This window comes from Equus caballus, chromosome 16 (genome assembly GCF_041296265.1).
Source record: "Equus caballus isolate H_3958 breed thoroughbred chromosome 16, TB-T2T, whole genome shotgun sequence".
Classification (NCBI taxonomy): Eukaryota; Metazoa; Chordata; class Mammalia; order Perissodactyla; family Equidae; genus Equus; species Equus caballus.
The window spans coordinates 36,334,302-36,353,304 of record NC_091699.1 but is presented as its reverse complement, the minus strand read 5'-3'; the positions used below and the strand labels follow the sequence as shown (position 1 = coordinate 36,353,304).

Below are 19,003 nucleotides of genomic sequence, written 5' to 3'. Positions count from 1 at the left end.
TGGGGCAATTATCACTGACCTTGTTCTACAACAAAAAAAACCCTGAGGCTCAGAAACGTTAAGTAGATGGACCTAGTGGGGTCATGAAGCACATTAGTCTTTCCATCTCCCAGGAAGGAAGAGGAAGACAAGAAAAGGAGGTGAGTGAGTGATAAAAACAATTTTAAATTTTTTCATTAACCATTTTCTTGCAGTGGCTGTCAAACTCTGAACTAGGATTTGCTCATTCAACTTAGGAAGCCCCTGCTAGGTGGCAGGTACCATGCATTGAAGATGGGAGTTGAGTGACACAGTCCCTGCCCTCAAGGAACCAAGAGGGAGAGGCAGACAGTTATCATATTGAAAAACAAATATTTCAGACCCTGAGAAGTATCTTGGACAAAAATTAACACGGTAATGTGGCAAAGAAAAATACGGTGGGCGGGGTGGGGGGGAGGCAAAGGCAGGTAGGAAGTCCTCTTGGCAGAATGACATTTACGCTAAAACTTCAATGAGGAGAAGCTGCCAGCTGGGCAAAGTTCTAGGGGAAGAGTATTCCAAGCAGAAAGAACACCAAGTACAAAAGCCTAGAGGCAGGCAGGAGATTGAGGCACTGAAAGGCCAGTGTGGCTGGAGCACAGGGACTAGTGTTTGGGGAAGGGAGACGTCCCAGTAGAGGGAGGCAAGGGCCAGACCTTGTTGAGGTTGGGAGGCGTCTCAAAGTTCATGCTAAAGTGTTTGGATCTTGTCCTTATTGCAATAGGATATTGTTAGAAGGTGTTAAACGGGGGAGTCATATGATCTGATTTCAGCTTTAGAAACACTAGGTATTTGGGAAAGTTATGGAGTAATCAAGAAGAGAAAGGATGGTCACCTATACTAAAGTTGTGCCTGGAGAGAGAGTGACCAGTAGCCCCATTTGGGATATATATCTTTTCTACCATATTTTTTATTGAGATGTAATTTACATACAGCAAAATGCTTATCTTCTGCGTAGAGTTTGATCAATTTTGACAAATGCCTTTACCCATGAAACCCACACTCTATCAAGCTATAAAGCATTTTCAGTACCCCAGCAAATACCTCAAGCCCCGTTCCTGTCAGTCCTCCTTCCCCTACCAACCCAATTTGGCACATATTTTTGAGGTAGAGCTGAAAGGACTTATCCCCATTGGATTGGACATGGGAGTGTGTGGAAAAGAGAAAGATCAAAGATGCCAAAAGTTTTCAGCTCAAGCAACTAGGTGGCTGGAGGTGCCATTTGCTGAGCTGGTAAAGGCTTGGGGAGAGAAATAAATCCAGAGTTGTGCTTTGCCACATTAAGTTCAAGAAGCCTATTTAACATCTAATGAAGACACTGAGAAGAGAGTTGTATATTTAAATCTGGAGCTCAGGAGAGAAGTCCAGGCTGAAGACATAAATCTAGTAGTCACCACATGAAGCATGGACTGGATGATGTCAGCAAGGGAGCAGATAAAGATGAAAAAGAGAAGAACAAAGAGAAAGAGGGGTAAAAGCAGTCCAGGAGAAAGAGCAGCAAAGGGGACTGAGATAAGAAGAAGATAAGTGGATACACAGAGTCTACAGAAGAAAGAAGAAAGAGCAAGAGGGAGGAAATGATGCACTCAAATGTTCCTGACAGGCAGAAGGTGAGCTCCGCATCTCTAAACTTATTTAACCCTCCCTAAAACTCTGTAGGGTAGGTATTGTTATTATTCCCATTTTACAGAGAAGGAAACTGAGGTTCAGAGACGTAACTGACCTGTACAAAGGCACCTTGCCAATAAGTAGCAGAGCCAACATCTTGAAGCAGAGCGGCTCCCCTCCAGTGTGTCCTGTAGCACATTAACAGGTGAGGCTTCAAAGGGGTTCCAGGGTCACATTAGCAATGGAACATACAAAGCCAAAGTGAAACAGGTTTCTCTACTCCACAGCTGGGAGCCTTTAATATGCTAGCATGAAAGGCGATTCCTCAAAAGGGAGATGTAGGATATTGCATTTTCCAAATACACATGGAGCCATTTTTCGTTTTCTTGCTTGGAGGAGTAATTCATCAAACAGGTACCCCCTAGAACACAGTATGGGAACCACTGCCAGAAGGCAGCACGAGGATCACGTCTTCAAAATGCGTTTGAACGAAGTCCATGGGGCTCCCACAGACGTCATGTTACTTGGACCCAAAGGACAAATGGTTGACAGGAACATTCCATTTTACAGACAATAGAGGCAAAGCGACATGAGGTTAAGTGGCTTGCCCTCTATCATTATCCTGCAGCAATTAAGCAAGATAAATCAGCACCGGTCGGTGTGCCCAGGAGCAAGAGAAACCAGGTCAGGCCGAGGGGGAATCAAGCAGGAGGCTCCTCCTTGCCTCTGCCTCTCTTCTTCACAACTTTCCCTTTGCATTTGCTTTAAGCAGGAATCTAATGGGGGGGAGGGGGGCTTTATGCAGAAAATGGGGGGAAAAGAGGGGCTTCAGGTGGGCTCCAGTCATGGGCATTAGGAAAATCTTGGGCATGTGAACTGTGAAGGGCCTTGTGGGAGGATCCTGCAGGAAATGTATGGATCAGAAGAAAGGAAGGCACTGGGAACTGTGGATGGGGCCATGGAAGGGGACAGAGCTGCCTTAAGGACTCCAAAAGGTGGAAGATTTAAAAGCCTTTCACAAATCAATCTGATCTGGAGTCGCCTTGGCTCAGCAGTCAGAGAACTCAACACAAATCAGCTGGACGCTCCTGAAGCATTAACATTAATGCCTACACCTCTATGCAGTCTCCCTAAACTCTGCCACAGCACACTGCATAAAAGGGGCCCCCATGGGCTGCTGCTTAAAGAACGCCAGCATCGTAGAGAAGGGGTCTTTAGCAGAGAGTTGCAGAGAGGGCTCCTTAGGTCCAAATTGTAAAGAGAAGACCCCCCCCCACACACCAACCACCAATAGCATAAGCTCGAAAGCATGGACTCTGGAGTTGGACAGTCACAGGTTCAGGTCTCCTGCATGGCCTCTGAGTAGCTGTGCAACCAAGAAGAGTGACTGAACCACTCTGAGCCTATCCTTCCTCATCTGTGAAATAGGGATGATCATAGCACCTACTCCATAGGGTTATTATGAGGATTTTAAACAATAATGAACAAAAAGCAGTGCATCTCAAGATAGTGTTCAAGGTCCCACCTGGGATGCTTCTTAAAATGCAGATTTCCAGGTCTTACCATGGACCTACTGAAACAGACTCTCTGAAGGATATTCTTATGTGCAGTAAAAACTGAGACAGATTGATAAAACATCTAGTCTGTGCTTGGCCAAAACTCACTAAGTTAACAGCTATCTTTCTGTTTATTATTATTATTATTATAATACACAAAAACAAGACCTTTTCTCCAGGCTGGACAGCCTAGTGTTTTTGTTTTTATTTTATTTTTTTCCTTTTTCTCCCCAAAGGCCCCTGAGTACATGGTTGGTATATTCTTAGCTGTGGGTCCTTCCAGTCGTGGCATGTGGGATGCCGCCTCAGCATGGCTTGATGAGCAGTGCCATGTCTGCGCCCAGGATTCGAACTGGTGAAACCCTGGGCCACCACAGTGGAGTGCACGAACTTAACCACTAGGCCATGGGGCCGGCCCCCAGCCTAGTGTTTAAAATTTGAATTTATCTGAAATCCAACTCAACAGATCCTTGCTCATCCTCAAAAGCCTGACCAAAGCCTCAAACATTAGAAAAATTAAACTTTTTGGGAGTAATTACAGCAGCCTCGGTGAATGTAAAGTAACCTTTTGCAAGCGTTCCCAAGAAAGCAAATAGTCATAGTTTTTTTAAAAGAAAAAGACAGAGGAACAAATGCTCAAAGATGTGACAAGCAATGTCACGTACACGCTCCCTGTAGATTGGCATCTTGCCTGGGTAGGTGCCTTGTGAGAAGGGAGACCCTCGGGATGGGTACAATGATTTCTCGACACAGGCTGGCTGTTAAAGTCACATGTCAAGCAATTCTCAAGGGCCTCTGGGCTAACCTGGCAGGGAAATCATTCATGAGTTTTCCCAGACATTGAGTCCCACAGTACCTGCATCTGTCTGTCCTCTCCGCCGCTCCTACATCTCCCATTCTTCTGGAAGACGTCCAGATACAATCTTTGCAAGAATGAGTCTTCCTCTGCTTGTCACACAGAGCAGCAGGATATGAAAACAGAATGTCACCAAAAAGAAAAAAATACTGCATGGTAATCAAATGCTAAGTATCCTGAGAAAGAACCCCTTGCCATTTAGATTTTGAGAAAATGAAAAACAGCAAAGAAACTTTTTTGGAACATTGCATTTAAACTCACACTACAATTTCCATAGTGTTTCATTATATTCAAAGAGGATTACCATTCTGTGTTTTGGTAGCTAAAAAAATTATTCCCTCTGCTTCCTCTCATTGACAGTGGAATATCACACTGAGTTTATAAGCACCCGGAGCTCTCCTATTTGATGATATGGCTAGGAAGTGCTTAATGTCACTGGGTATCGTTCAGGAAAGATTAAGAAAAATAGCTTGGGGAACACAGCATCTCTGAGACTTGGTTTTCCAAATTATTAAAAACTGCAGATCTCTGGAAGCACGACTACACAAAACAGGACGTTGTGTCCCTCGGTTGTCCCTCACGGTTCTTTAATTGCCCATTCTCCACATGGCTCATGCACTTTAGGGTAAACCCAACACAGAACCACTCTGCCTTCGCTGCAAACAGCTCTACGAAGACCATAAATGTCACCACCGAATTGGTGAGCACTAGTTCAAACCTTTGCATCTCATTTCTTGAGACATCTGTGTCCCTAAGGATAACAATCCGGGCTTAAAGGAAATCTTGGGGAAAGGAGCCAAGAGCTCTTCCTGCCGAGGCTAGTGGGAGGCGGCCAATGGGGAAGTGGGCTCGATAAAACTGTCTCAAAAATAAGCTGCATCTCAAAAAGCTTATGAAGGCAACAAGAGAGTTATTTCGGTTTCTTACATGAAAGCACAACCCCAAAAATAAAAAATTAAAAGGCTTGTTGATGGAGAAGCTTGAAAGACTGGGAGAGGCCGAAGGTATCACTGTAGAAAGATTGCCTAGTAACAGAGCTTTCTTGTATTACACCCAAAGCTGTGTACCATCTGAGGCTGATTCAGGAAAATACTCAAATCTCCTGGTAATTTCCTGCAGACAGGACGTTTAATCATCTCCAAGCCTCCACCGCAAAAGAAAAAAAAAAATCCTAAACCAAATGATTCACACTCTTAAAACGAATCTGCCTTCAGAACAAAAACCGTTTTCTGCTCTTGAAAAGCAGCCACGATTTGTTATTCTAACAAAGTGTTCTTTTCCTCCAAACAGAAATAAAAGTCGCTTAAGGAGGGCTTGTACTGATTTCTGTTCTGCATTTCTTGAAACTTCCATCCAGTCAACAGTTTCTCCTGGCAGGTTCTCAGAAATCCAGGGCGAGCCGGGTAGTCAGTGACTAAGAACACAGGATCATTTTTATAAGCCTCCCCCCACCCCCACGTTTTGGCCCCACGGGAAGACGTTTTATTGTAGGACGAGCAGAATTAGCTGCACATATAAATTCTTCACTGCTCAGCTCACTTGACACCTTTATCTGAATTGCCCAACGGCTGGGAAGATTTGGCAATTGATGATTTGAAAAGGAAAGGTCCAAATCCTCCCCAAGTGGTATTTGTTCTGTCTGTACACACAGGGCCATGTCCATCTGTCTAATTACTCAACTAGCTGCACAGATAGAAACATCTGTTTGCAGAAAGCAGGGAACCCAAAGTATACAAATGATTCAAACCACCTAAACAAGTGCAAATAAAGGCCAACCCAGCAACACGAGGGTCGCTAAAAGCCAAAATAATTTAATATGGGCGGAAATGGAGTTTGGCAATCCATGCATCAGACTTTGCTCCAATTTTGGAAGGCATTTCTTCCAGCTGCCTCATCTTTAAAAAAAAAAAAAGCAACTCTGATCCTCTGCATTAGGCTTCCAACTTCTTGCTTAGGTACACAAAAGCAAACATATTGGGAAGGGAGGGGAAGGAACTGAAACTGCGTTTTTTAAACAAACCTTACCCCTCACCCCAGTCCGTAGGGATTATTTTGGTTTTAAAATTTCGCAGGATACAGCTGCCTAGGCACCCTGGATTTGCGTGATCCCCATCTCACCAAGTTCTGACTCTCCTAGCAGCTGAGAGGGTACATTTGGAACCCTCGGAGAGAGGGTTCCAATTAACTATGCGCCACCCGCCCCCAACAGCTTTCTCCATCCTATAGATTCCCCTAGGTAAGCTAGGAAAGCCAGGGCCGGGGGAGGGGAGGGCCCTCTCACCCACCCCAATTCAGACAGACTAAATTAACAAATCCACAGTTGCTTAATTACGGAAATCCACCGAGGAGAAAAGGAAAGAATTTGAAAGTTCTAGGAAAACCAGCAATAAAGAGTGTGGTAGAAGTAAATAATTTTTTAAAGTAAACCTTCCTGGAGACATTAAAAAAGATTTTTTGGTAGCGTAAGTGAAATAAATAAGTAGGTCGTGAGCAACAAATACATTTTAAGTATGAGGGAAATGAATTGTAAGAAAATAAAGATTATTTAAAAAGCAAGTTCGGTGAAGTTTAAATGTTTCCCCCAAAGAAGTCTTAATACCATATTATCCCCTCCTCATGATTATATTATTATTATTGATTAATGAAGTGGCTGCGCAAAAGCTGGCAGACACTCAGACCAAAATGATCCCTGGGTCTACTCCCCAGAGCTCAGGACCTCCCCAGTGTGTGTGTGGCAAGGCAGCTACTCTCCCAGGTTAGTTTCCCAGTTCAAGACCCGTTTTCCATAGGAGGGTCCTGAAAACCAGGAGCAAACGCGCCCCAGCGCCCCCTTCCGTGCGTCCGGGCCCCGGGGGGCCACTTACCCAGCTCAGCCCTGCATTGCTCGCCGCTGCGGCGCCTTGGCCGGCCGGGGAAATGGGGGAAGGGGGCCGCAGACCCAGGGCCTGGGGGTGCGCTGCGGCTAAGAAGCCCAGCGGGGCGTCTGCCGCCAACTGCCCGGAGCCAGAGGGGGCCCTGCAGGGGCTCCGCGCAAGGGGGCTGACATTCCCAGGGCGGTGGCAGCTGCTCTGTGCGCAGCTCTGGATCCAGGAAAATCGCTCAGGTCCTGGAGAGAGAAGCTCCAAGCTCTCCAGGCTGCCTCCCGGCCGCTTAAAGGGACGCCTCCCCACCTCCCGCTCCGCTTATTGGTGAAAATTCCGAGCCACAGGCCAATCCCAGGCCTGTTCCCAAATTGAGATTTCAATCAAGGGAGCTACTGCTTTAAAATTAGAACGGGATGATGGGGTTGGGGGAGGTGTGCAGCCACCTTTCAGAAGCAGAAGGACACAGGCTCTCGGGCCCTTGCATGCAGAGGTCCTGAGAGCTGGCGGTGGCTGGAAGAGCAAGATACTGTGCAGAGCGTAGAGGAAGACAGGGGACATGCGGGACCCCCAGGCCTCACTGCTCCCATCCGCTTCCCCCCAACTCACTCATCCTTCAAGTCTCATCCAATTCATCACAGATGCTGGAAACCCTCTGTTCCTGGGAAGAACCCCCAAGCTATGTGCTTCTAAAGCCTCCCCATTCTCCCCGCTTCCAGACAATCACCACACTACCACTCTTTGGCTTTACCTGTCTCTCCCTTTACTGTAAGTTCCACCACAGCAGGGATGTTATCATCAGTCATCATCAAGCTGTATCACTCCTGGCCTGGAACATTGTGAGCTCTCAGTAAATATTTGTTGGTTGAATGAATGAAGGAAATGAAGGAAGGAAGGAATGAACAATGAAATACATCCTATGCTGCCTGTGACAATACAAATGTTAAAATTAAGAGGCAATATTCAGGAGGCCAGGTGATAATTTCAGACACGCCTGTGTCTCGGGCATCCGCCCAGTGACACGGCGGTTAAGTTTGCGCGTTCTGCTTCTTGCGGCCCAGGGTTTGGCGGTTCGGATCCGGGTCGGACATGGCACCGCTTGGCAAAAGCCATGCTGTGGTAGGCGTCCCACATATAAAGTGGAGGAAGATGGGCATGGATGTTAGCTCAGGGCCAGTCTTCCTCAGCAAAAAGAGGAGGATTGGCAGTAGTTAGCTCACGGCTAATCTTCCTCAAAAAAAAAAAAGTGTGTCTCCACCTCTCACTACCTATGTAAATCCGTGCCACAGTTTCCTTTTTTGTAAAGCATGACCATGGCATCTCCCGTCTCACAGGGTTGTGGTAAAGATTGCATTAGCTTATGTCTGAACTAGAGGAGGTGCTCAGTCCATAGCTTTAGATTATCGAATAGTCAATAGCTGCCGTTATTATTGAGATCAAAATACATTTGCTGGAGGTTGGGACTAGTCTGACTGCTGGTTTGGCTTCTTGGTGAGTACAGTCATCCATGAAAGAGACATGAATTAAGTGCTGACTCAGTGCCAGGCCTCATGCCAGGTGCTGGGGTCACCCAATGAAAGATAAAATCCTTGACCACAAAGAACTCATAGTAGGGGTGAGAGTGTATATTAGTCAGAATTTTCCAGAGAAACAGAACCAATAGGGTCTATATATAAATATATAGATATGAGGAGATTTATTATAGGAATTGACTTGCATGGCTATGAAGGCTGAGAAGTCCCACAGTCTGGTAGTCTGCAGGAGAAGGAAAAAAGCCACTGGTGTAATTCAGTCTGAGCGCAAAGCCTGAGAATCAGGGGCCAGCGGTGTAAGTCCCAGGGTGAGTCCTGAATTCTGAGAACCAGGAGTGCCAATGCCCGAGAGCAGAAGAATACGGATGTCCCAGCTTGAGCAGAGAGAGCAAACTGACACTTCCTCTGCCTTTTTGTTCTACTCAGGTCCTCAACAAACTGGATGATGCTGGCCCACGTTGGTGAGGGGGATCTTCTTCAAGAAGTCTACTGATTCAGATCTCTTCCACAGACACCCTCACAGACACACTCAAAAATAATGTTGACCAGCTGTCTGGGCATCCCTTAGCCCAGTGAAGTTGACACGTAAAATTAACCATCACTGGGTTGGGGCAGGAAGAGAGAAACAGACGGACAAATAAAATTATTTTAAACAATACTCAAGCAAAGACATATGTACAGGAACGTTTATTGTAGGATAGTTTATAGAATCAAAATAACTGAAAATTATTCAGTAAAAATAGGGGAAGTGGTTAAATCAATTACTGTACATCCATTTCATGGAATACTATACAGTCTTGAGGAAATAAAGAGGCAGAAAGCTTAGTGCACTAGTAAACAATGAACACTAAAATATATTGTGAAGTACAGCATAGAAGGTAAAACATATTCCCACTTGCATAAATACATTTTCATGTCTTGTGTATACATATGTATATTTATACGCATAAAATGCTTCTAGAATGATACCTAAGCAAATTGTAAAGGGTACTACATCTAGAAAGGTGGTTTGAGAACTAGGCAGGTCTAAGATGGGAAGGAGACTAATATTTCATCATATATCCTTGTGTATTATTTGAATATGTTACCATGAGCTTGTAATAAGCTGCTGGTGCTGGCAAGATGGCAAATGATCACTATCTGAAAATTCCAACCCTAGATGAACTATAACCAAAATTCTTTTAAGTGCTTAACTGATTCACAATAAAGAAAAGAAAATACCCAGGTGGTAGAAATAAAGAGGTAACTGAAAATAACAATGGTGAGCATGCAAACTCATACTGTGGCTATGAGGTAGAGAGGAAGGTGGTTGGCAGCAGGGGAAAAAATTGTCTCTGTTCCCTGGGGGCTAGGATGTTAATGCCCAGGCAGTAGAGAAGATAAGGCCTTGGGGCAAGGAGAAACAGGAAGTTGCTCTGAGACCTCTCCAGAAAACCAGGAACACTCACTGAGGGCTGCACCCTCAATGAACAAATAGATTAGAAAAACTATATCAGCCCGCCCAATGAAACTTGTCTGCCTCTACCTGTGTTCTGAGTAGGAGGGAAAAGTTTAAGCTGAGAATTAAAAACTCTAGGCTATGCCTTCCTTGAGAATGGAGTATGAGTAACAAAAGTCAGAATCAGGAAACTCTAACTGAAAAATTAATAGAAAAATTGGTCCTGTTCATGACATCTCAAGAATGCCTCACAGAAGAAAGTGAAAAATTGCCCCACGAGAGCCAGTTCCATAACCCAGGCTACACCTGGCCCTGCAAAGCATGAACTCCCAATAGCAAATTACATAATGCTCAGGAAACTGACAAGTCACAAGTCAACAAATACGAGGATCAGAGGCTCAAGAGCTAGAGGTTATAAAACAGCATTCTGAAAAAGAACATGAAATAAAGCTTAAAATGATTAAAAACATTAAAACTAGAATTGAAATCCTAAAAAAGAACAAGACCCAATGCCTATCTCTCCCCATAGATTCATTAAAATTAAAAACTCAACTGATAGGTTAAACAGAAGGTTATATACTGCTGAAGAGAGAAATATAGATCTCAGGACATTACAGAAAATGAAGCACAAGGGATAAAGAGTTGAAAAATATGAAAGATTGGTGAAGAGATGTGGAGGATAGAATGGAAGGCCCAACATATGTCTAATAAGAGTTCCATTGGGAGAAAATAGAGAAATTGAAGAGAGAGAGAATGGCTGAAAAATTTCTAGAATTTATAAAACTCATGAATCCTCCAATTCAAGAAGCACAAGGCATCTCAAGCAGGATAGATAAATAAACATAAGAACATCTGCATGTATTAATTATTCATAAAAGTACAGTTACTAAAAAACTGAAGCGAGGACAAATGAAACAGTTTAATAATGCCACGACAGAGTAAGCAGAAGGCACTTTGTAGTGTAGAAGAGAAGCAGCTCTGCCGTCCACATTTAGAGCTGGACTATATTTCCTTAAATCTTTCATCCCCAAGTATAATGAATTTTGAACGATAGTAGGTTCTTGAAGGCATAGCTGTACATTATATATGGTGCCCATGTGCCAAGGCCAAGTGGCCAACACCGCCTGGAAAAGATGTATTCACTCAGCCAACAAACAAAAGAGGCAGACAAACAAACACTAGGCCCCTGTCCTCAAGAATCTTGCTGTGGTGGTGGTAGCAGCAGATAAATAGTCCATCACGGAAAGGACAGTGTCATAATAAGGAAGTATAAACTGCTATAGAAACACAGAGGAAGATCATCTCAAGCAGCCTTGCAAGGAGAGGTGGTACCTCAGGGAAGACTTCCTGGAGGAGGTAACATCTGCACAGACAGAGCTGGTATCTTCAGGGAAAAACACTTTAGAGTTAAGCCTGCCTTTAAATCCCAGTACTGTGGCTTATTATCTTGTGACTGTGGCCAAGTTACGTAACTTCTCCAAGCTTCATTTGTCCCATCTGCAAAATGGAATTCATATCACTAGTCTTGGGTTGTTTTGAGGTTTAGGGATGATATACGCAAAGCATTTAGTGGAATGCCTGGCCTGTAATTGATTTTTACTAAATATGTAGCTAGTCCTATTATTAGATGAGATCCATTGCCTGGGTGGAAAAAAGACCTTCTGTTTAAAAGCTGATTTTCTTCAGGGGGCTGGCCCCGTGGCCGAGTGGTTAAGTTCACGCGCTCCGCTGCAGGCGGCCCAGTGTTTCGTTGGTTCGAATCCTGGGTGCGGACATGGCACTGCTCATCAGACCACGCTGAGGCAGCGTCCCACATGCCACAACTAGAAGAACCCACAACGAAGAATACACAACTATGTACCGGGGGGCTTTGGGGAGAAAAAGGAAAAAATAAAATCTTAAAAAAAAAAAAAAAAGCTGATTTTCTTCTAAAAGCTGAAGATGACCGAGGTTTCAGCCTGTTTTCATGAAACTATCTTGAGGACTATGGAATGTTTACTGCGTTATCTACCTTGCAAAAGGCACATTATCATGCAATAACCTTCAGATTCCCAACCACAAATCAAGTTGAAAGAATTCAGAGTCTAGCGAGAAGAAGGAATAGATGGACCCTCCTCAGTATTACTCAATAGGTTTGTGAATGACTGGGATGATGGATGGAGAGGAAACTACTTGTAAAGTCCAACCAAAGATGCCAAGTTGCTGGCCTCTGCCAATGCTTGGCAGATAAGAATGCAAAGCCATCCAGCCAAGCTGCAGGAAAGGCCTGAATTAAAGTAGATGAAATTCTATAATGGCAAGGCTTGTGCCTGCCCTTTAGAAGGAGCACTGAACTGTGCAGTCTTAGAGAGGAAAGAATTGGCCAAGGACATGCTTTCCATTCATTCCGTCATGCACCATTTAACAAACACTTATCTAATATCTACTATGAGAAAGGGTTTGCCTTGTAGGCTGGGTAAACACAAAAAACATGAATAAACTATGATGCCTGCCTTCAAGGTGCATAAAATGTAGTGATCTGAAATCCTCTTCACATGAAACTGTCCATGCCCTCCAACATTCCTCCTTCTACCACGCAACGGTGATCTAACCTTCATAAACCATCTTAAGTTTGCACTAGAGATTAAACACCATCATGTTTCAGAATGGCAAATAGATTTCATCTCTTGGGCTAACGCTGATTGATTAGTAGTGGCTTCCCGGAGTGCTGACTTGACTAGAAGTCTGAGGCTACATATGGCAGGAAAGCATGATGTGATTGATTAGTGATGTCTGTCAGGTGGATGGAGAAGGAGCGACAGCACTAGTGCTATAAATTTGACATCTCCCAGCTAGTCCAACCCCTTCATTCTACAGATGAGAAAACAGAACAAATCTTTCTTTCTTCCTGTGGCATTTTAAAGTCAGCAACACCAGCAGGGGCAACCGAGGAGAACCTTCATATCTGAAACGTTGCTGAGAGAGAGGAAAAAAATCTATAGCTTGGAATATTTCTGATGAGCTTTTAAGATATGCACTGAAATCCTTTAGCAGCCTTTGTATTCTGCAGCAAACTGACTAAATGGAGAAAGCTACTGACTTTGATTTCCTGGTTAGCTGCAAAGTGCATTCCTCCACCCCTCCCTGACACACACAAGATTATATTAAATATATATAATTTGAGTATGCTTGAGGATTTAAAATGTTGAGGGATAGAAATGTCTATAAAGTGAATATATTTCAGAAATACAAAATGAACAAATTCATAGAACAGCAATTAACATGTAATTTAAGAAAGGACAAAGATTTTTATCATTTTATTCTATTAAATGGTACAGATATCATCAGCCAAAGAAAGGAAAAGAAAAGCCCTTATTTATTTTCATACAGACACCTTATATCCTGGGGACTCTGTAACACTAACTAAGGAGATAGGGTCTGTCCCTGTTAAGCATTTCCACGCCCAATCTATCAACGCTCACAGCCATCGCCCAGCCCAATCACAATGAATCCAGGCTCATTTGCTGCAGAGCACAGAATGGTATAAACGGACAACAGATAAGCAGGAAGCCCAACTCCAGCCTGATTCAGATACAAAGAACAAATTGTAGCATTTGATTAATATGCCAGCTCTTCTGTCATGCCAACTGCAAAGTGAATTTTATGGAAAACCAACTCCTTGAGAAAGAGGTCTAATTAATTCAGTTACGTAAACTCCAATGCAATATTAGGGGGAGGGGATGTGGGAGGGGAGGGAGAGGGGGAGAGAGAGAGAGAGGGAGAGAGAGGGAGAGACAGGGAGAGAGATGATAAGAATGAGGAGAAGGAGGAATGAAGGAAAGGAAGGAATGAATGAATGACTGAAAATATGAATAGGATGTTCTAGAGACCACTGGGTTTATCCAGAGGCCCCAAAAGGTATGTTCTGATTTAGGGTGACAGGAAACTATTTACACTTCAAATACACTGTTGAAGGTTGGGCAAGAAATTAAAAGATGACCCACCACAAATAATTTTTTTCTTTTTGAGGAAGATTAGCCCTGAGTTAACATCCATGCCCATCTTCCTCTACTTTATATGTGGGATGCCTGCCACACCATGGCTTGATAAATTGTGCATAGGTCCGTGCCTGGGATCCAAACCCGTGAACCCCGGGCCGCCAAAGTGGAGCACATGAACTTAAACACTATGCCACTGGGGTAGCCCCTACAAATAACTCTTTAATGCATAAATTGGTCAGATTAGTTTTATCCCCCAAGACTCCTTCATTGACATATCACCCTCAGGATTTCTGCCAAATCTGCTTTTACTAAACATCATGTTCATGATTTGTCATATTGAATTTGCCTTACCTTCTTATTTATAATGAATAAACAAATTGTGTTACATCCACACAATGGAATACTACTCAGCAATTAAAAGGAACAAATATATGCAACAAGGTAGATAAATCTCAAATGCATTATGCTAACTGAAAGAAGCCAGACTGAAAAGGCTCCCTATTGTCTGATTCCATTATATGACATTCCAGAAAAGGTCAAAATTACAGGAACAGAAAGCAAATCAGCAGTTGCTGAGGGTTGGAGATGGGAGGTGGGACTGAGTAGCATGAGAAAAATTTGGAAGGTGAGAGAACCGGTGTGTATCTTGATCAGGGGAGAGGTTACATGACTGTATGCATTTATAAAAAACTCATCAAACTGTAAACCTAGGAGTGAATTTTATTTTATGCAAATATAAAAACTGGAAAACAAAAACAGCCAAAAAACCAAAAGTTAAAACCATCCTTAGTATCACTCTGGTTTTAATTAATCCTATATTAAATATTTTCCTGTTGTCTTACTTGTTTTTGTAAAGATGTTTAACAAATTACTCAAAAAATAGTTACTGAGGTACCATGGCCTACAAAAGGCTGTGACTGTGAAGTTGCTCTTTCTTCATTAGAAAGGAAGATGATCAAGTTTTAGAAAAATGGCAACTCTAGCCCCCAAATGAGATCTCCTCTTTGATGTAGTTACACAGTTCAGAAGACTGCAAAGAGAATTCTTTTTAATTATGTGTAACTCAATGTTAGTTAATGGACTGACTCTGTACCACCCAGCACCATCTCCCATTTTGGGAAACAGCGCTTTGGATTGGAATCTACATGAGCGAAGGGGTTACGTCCGTCTTGTTCTTCACAGCATCCTCTGCAACTAACATAACAGGCACTTGATAAATATTCATAAAATGAATGAAATAAACCTTTCTACTGGGTCTCACACTCCACCTCTCCAGGAGAGAGAACTCCTGAGGCAGCTCTGTTCATCACGAGACAGCTGGCTCCTGGTTTAAGTTCTTCCTTACAGTAAGCTGGCAGCCAACACTCCACCAATGTGGGTCACAGAGAGCCAGTCCAGCCAACACGTCCACTCAACATCCTTCAAAAACCTGAGCCTTGTCTTCCATCAACCTACTTCTATTAACTGTTCCTCATCGGACATGGTTTCAAACCCTTTACACCCCAGCCACTCAAAATGTGACACCCCAAGTAAATTAGAACAAGGAATTACTGTCAGTGCTGTTACGTAAGAAATGATCATGTAAGAAAACATCTATGCTTTTCAGAGAAACATGTTCAGGGGAAAGTGGTTTATGCCCCTCTTGTTTCTGACATGGTGATTCTGAGGTCTCATCAATTTGATTCACACTGAGCTGCTGACCAAAACCTGTTTAGGGATTTTTTTTTTCTTTTTCCTCCACGCATCTCTCACTAGACTCCATCTACTTTATTCTACATCTGGGGAGTTGGGTTTCTGGCTCCAACTGCGGGGCCTATTCATTTATTTATTTTTTAATTCAGCCTATTATCCCTATCTGTGCAGAAATTTGGGATCTTCAATCTGCTTCCTAATGCCGTGTAGCATCTAGTCTACTAGTTTCCAAATTCTGAACTGTGTCTATACAAGGATTACCTGGGGTTTTGTCAATTCTGCAGATTCCTGGGCCCCAACCCTGGAAATGCAAATTCATTATGTTTGGGAGAGGGCCTGGAACTCAGATTTCTAAAGCCTTCTTAAAACCAAACCAATATTTTCATTATTTCTCCATTATGTCATCAGTAGGTTTTTAAAAAAATTGATGAATGATACCTAAAGACTGGGTAGAATCTCTTGATTACATTTGGGGGAGGTAAGAAAGGACTGGAAATATTTATACTATCTCAGATTGACTGATACCAAATCAAAAACGGAAACTTTCCAGTTCACAGGGGAAACTGATGACTCTCAAGCTCTTAAGAGCATTTCTAGAACAGGTAATTTGTATGGATATGAGATGTAGGTATCAGCATTTTCATTTTCCAGGCCTAAATCTTGACATCTCTTTTCTTGGTGGCATGGACACAATTTTTGGCCCTACATTTTCAGGCAGTTACTTTGGAGGTATATGCCACATTCAGTCATGCTGATCTATCTGCATCCACTGGTTTTCTCGGGAAGTTCATTAATCAGGCATTTGGAAAACAAAGAAGCATTATGCAATTTCCTCCCACTCTGCTTTACATGAACTCTCTCACTGAATCCTTGCAATAGCCCTTTGAAGTAGGGATTGTGATGAAACCCATTTTTCAGAGGAGGAAACTGAGGCACAGAAAAGGAAACTGCCTGTAGTAACACAGCTTGTAAGTGGCAGGGATGGGATTCAAACCCAGGCAGTCCTGGTTCCAGATCCCTGAGATGCGCCTCCTCACATGAACTAATCACTCTGGCCAATATGCAGATCAGCTGCTGGATTCTAGTCATGAGAGACATTCAGAAGAAAGGCAGAGAGGAAACTGAGAGCTAATCATAGTTTACTTCTATGAACTTTTCATGCACCCAAACATTTATCCATCCCCCTGTCCACCCTACACTTACTGAGTATCTACTATATACAAAACATTATGGTCATAAGCCCTGGGGACACAGATATAAAAAAGACACAGTTTACACTCAAGAGGAACTCAGTCTGGTGGGAGAGAGACAGGTCTATGTTATAGATACATACATAAAACAAAGCACTGAGTGCTGTAGCCCGGGTATGAAGAAGTGCTCAGGAACAGGGGGGAGAGTGACTTGGACCAGCACAAGAAGGTAACATTAGCAGCAAGCCTTGATGAATGAGTAATCCTTGAAGTGGAGAGGGGAGAAGCACTGCCTGGCAGATGCAATAGTATAGGCGAAATGATGGAGGCTTGAAAAAGACCCAGAAGGAGAGAGACATTACATAGAACTAATCAGAGTTTGGCACCATTGCCATTAGGGACCAGATAATTCTTTGCTATAGGGGGCTGTCCTGTGCATGTAGGATGTTTAGCAACATCCCTGACCTCTACCCACTAGATGCCAGTAGCATGCCCCCTGGCTATGACAACCAAAAATATCTCCAGATACTGCCAAATGCCCCTGAGCAGCAGAACCATCCCACAGATAACGTGGACTAATGGGAAAGATTGCAAGTATGTGTAAAAGAAGAGAAGGGCCAGATGGAAGAGGTTGCCAGTGATGAAAGAAGCATAATGAGGTAGCTTAGGCCTATATCATGAAATAAGCCAGTTGGTCAGGCCCCTCAAATTCTAGAGCACCATCTGGCCACTCTGAAGCTCATTTACTTAAAAGGGCCGCTTCCCAATTCCAGGCTGTGTACGCAATCGACATTAGAAGCCATTATTTTGATAATTAATTTGGGTACCAGCTTGAACATTAAATGCCTTCTATCTAGCCATGTGGTAGGCAGAATTCTGACATAGCCCCCATGATTCCCAACCTGGGGGTACACACACCTTCTCCCAGGTTTTCAATCAAACACTAATCTAGGTGCGGCAGTGGAGGGATTTTGCAGCTGTAATTGAGGTCCCAAATCGGTTGACCTTAAGATAAAGAGATTATCCTCCGTGAGGCTGACCTAATACTGTGAGCCTTTAAAGAGAGACTGGAATCCTCCTGGAGGCACAGATTCAAAGGGTGAGGGGTATTTGACATGTGGGAGATTGCCAGTCACTGGCTTTGAAGATGGACAGGGCCACTTGGCAAGGACCTAAAAGTTGTTTTCAGGAGCTGAGAATGGCCCCTAGCTGATAGCTAGCAGGGAAACAAAGATCTCGGTCCCACCACCACAAGGAAATGAATTCTGCCAACAGCAGAATTGAACGAGCTAGCATTGCGTGAGCTCAGAAGAGGAGCAGATGAGAATGCAGATGGTCCACACTGGATTTCAGCGTTTGGAGAACCTGAGCAGAGAAGCCAGCCTCTCCATGCCTGAACTTCGAGCCCATAGAACTGTGAGGTAATAACTAGGCGTCATTTTAAGCTGCTTGATTTGTGGTCATTTGCCATGCAGCAACAGAAAACGAACACAACCTAAATCCCGCAGAGCTCCCAGGTCCAGGCTAAACCCTTCCTCCTCCAGGAAGCCTCTCCCCACGGCGCACAGAGAGCAAGCCAGGCCATTTCAAGTTGCCCTGAATCGCCACACCCTCTCTCACACTGCTCCTGCTGCCCCAAACCTTCTTCTTTCTGTAACATCTCATGTCGATAAACTGCTATCCTATCCACCACTGAATGTCTCCTGAATGGTTGCATGTTTTTGTTCTGTTTTGTTTTTGTCTGCTCTTCTCCCCCTCTCTCCCTTGCAAAAACTAGCATTGGGAAGATAGTGCTCATCTCTTCAAGGATCTTTTGAATTTCTCACAATGCCTACAGCAGTGTTAAGCCCATTGCAGACACTTAGTAAATCATTACTGGTTGATGGCCACAGGTCTCCACCTCCACACAGGGGACAAAGAGGTATGGCATACTATTGCCGAAATTCACAATGTGATTGCACTACCTTGGAGCAACGTGCTAGCATTCAAAAGAACCATTTGTATTTCAATAATTAGTTACATGAGATCGTGGTTGATCATGGGTGATCCACTTCGTGGGTGATCATGACTCTCGAGTCATGGTAACCTTTCATGGGCCACTTAACTCTGAAGGTCAAGTGACCGATCAGTTACTATGAGTTGCCAGCCAAAAAGTCTCAACACTCCCTGCATTTTAGACTCTCTTGCTGCTTCTCCCCATCTAGACGTAAAGCTTGAGGTGCCCAGTTATCAGGCTTGGAGTTTAGTCTCCTAGTTAGGAGACCTAATTTGG

At 43.6% G+C, this 19,003-nt stretch overlaps 1 protein-coding gene across 6 annotated transcripts in view; it reads right to left on the bottom strand.

Moving 5' to 3' along the window:
• PRICKLE2 (prickle planar cell polarity protein 2) overlaps nucleotides 1-19,003 on the bottom strand; it is a 314,495-nt gene that overhangs the window by 148,507 nt on the left and 146,985 nt on the right. The window contains exon 1 of one of the 6 annotated variants that reach the window (XM_005600491.4): nucleotides 6,903-7,190. The exons of the other annotated variants lie outside the window; for them this stretch is intronic. The gene's annotated coding sequence lies outside the window, so the exon portion shown is untranslated. Of the gene's footprint in view, nucleotides 1-6,902; nucleotides 7,191-19,003 lie in introns of those variants that run through there. 6 annotated transcript variants of the gene reach the window in all.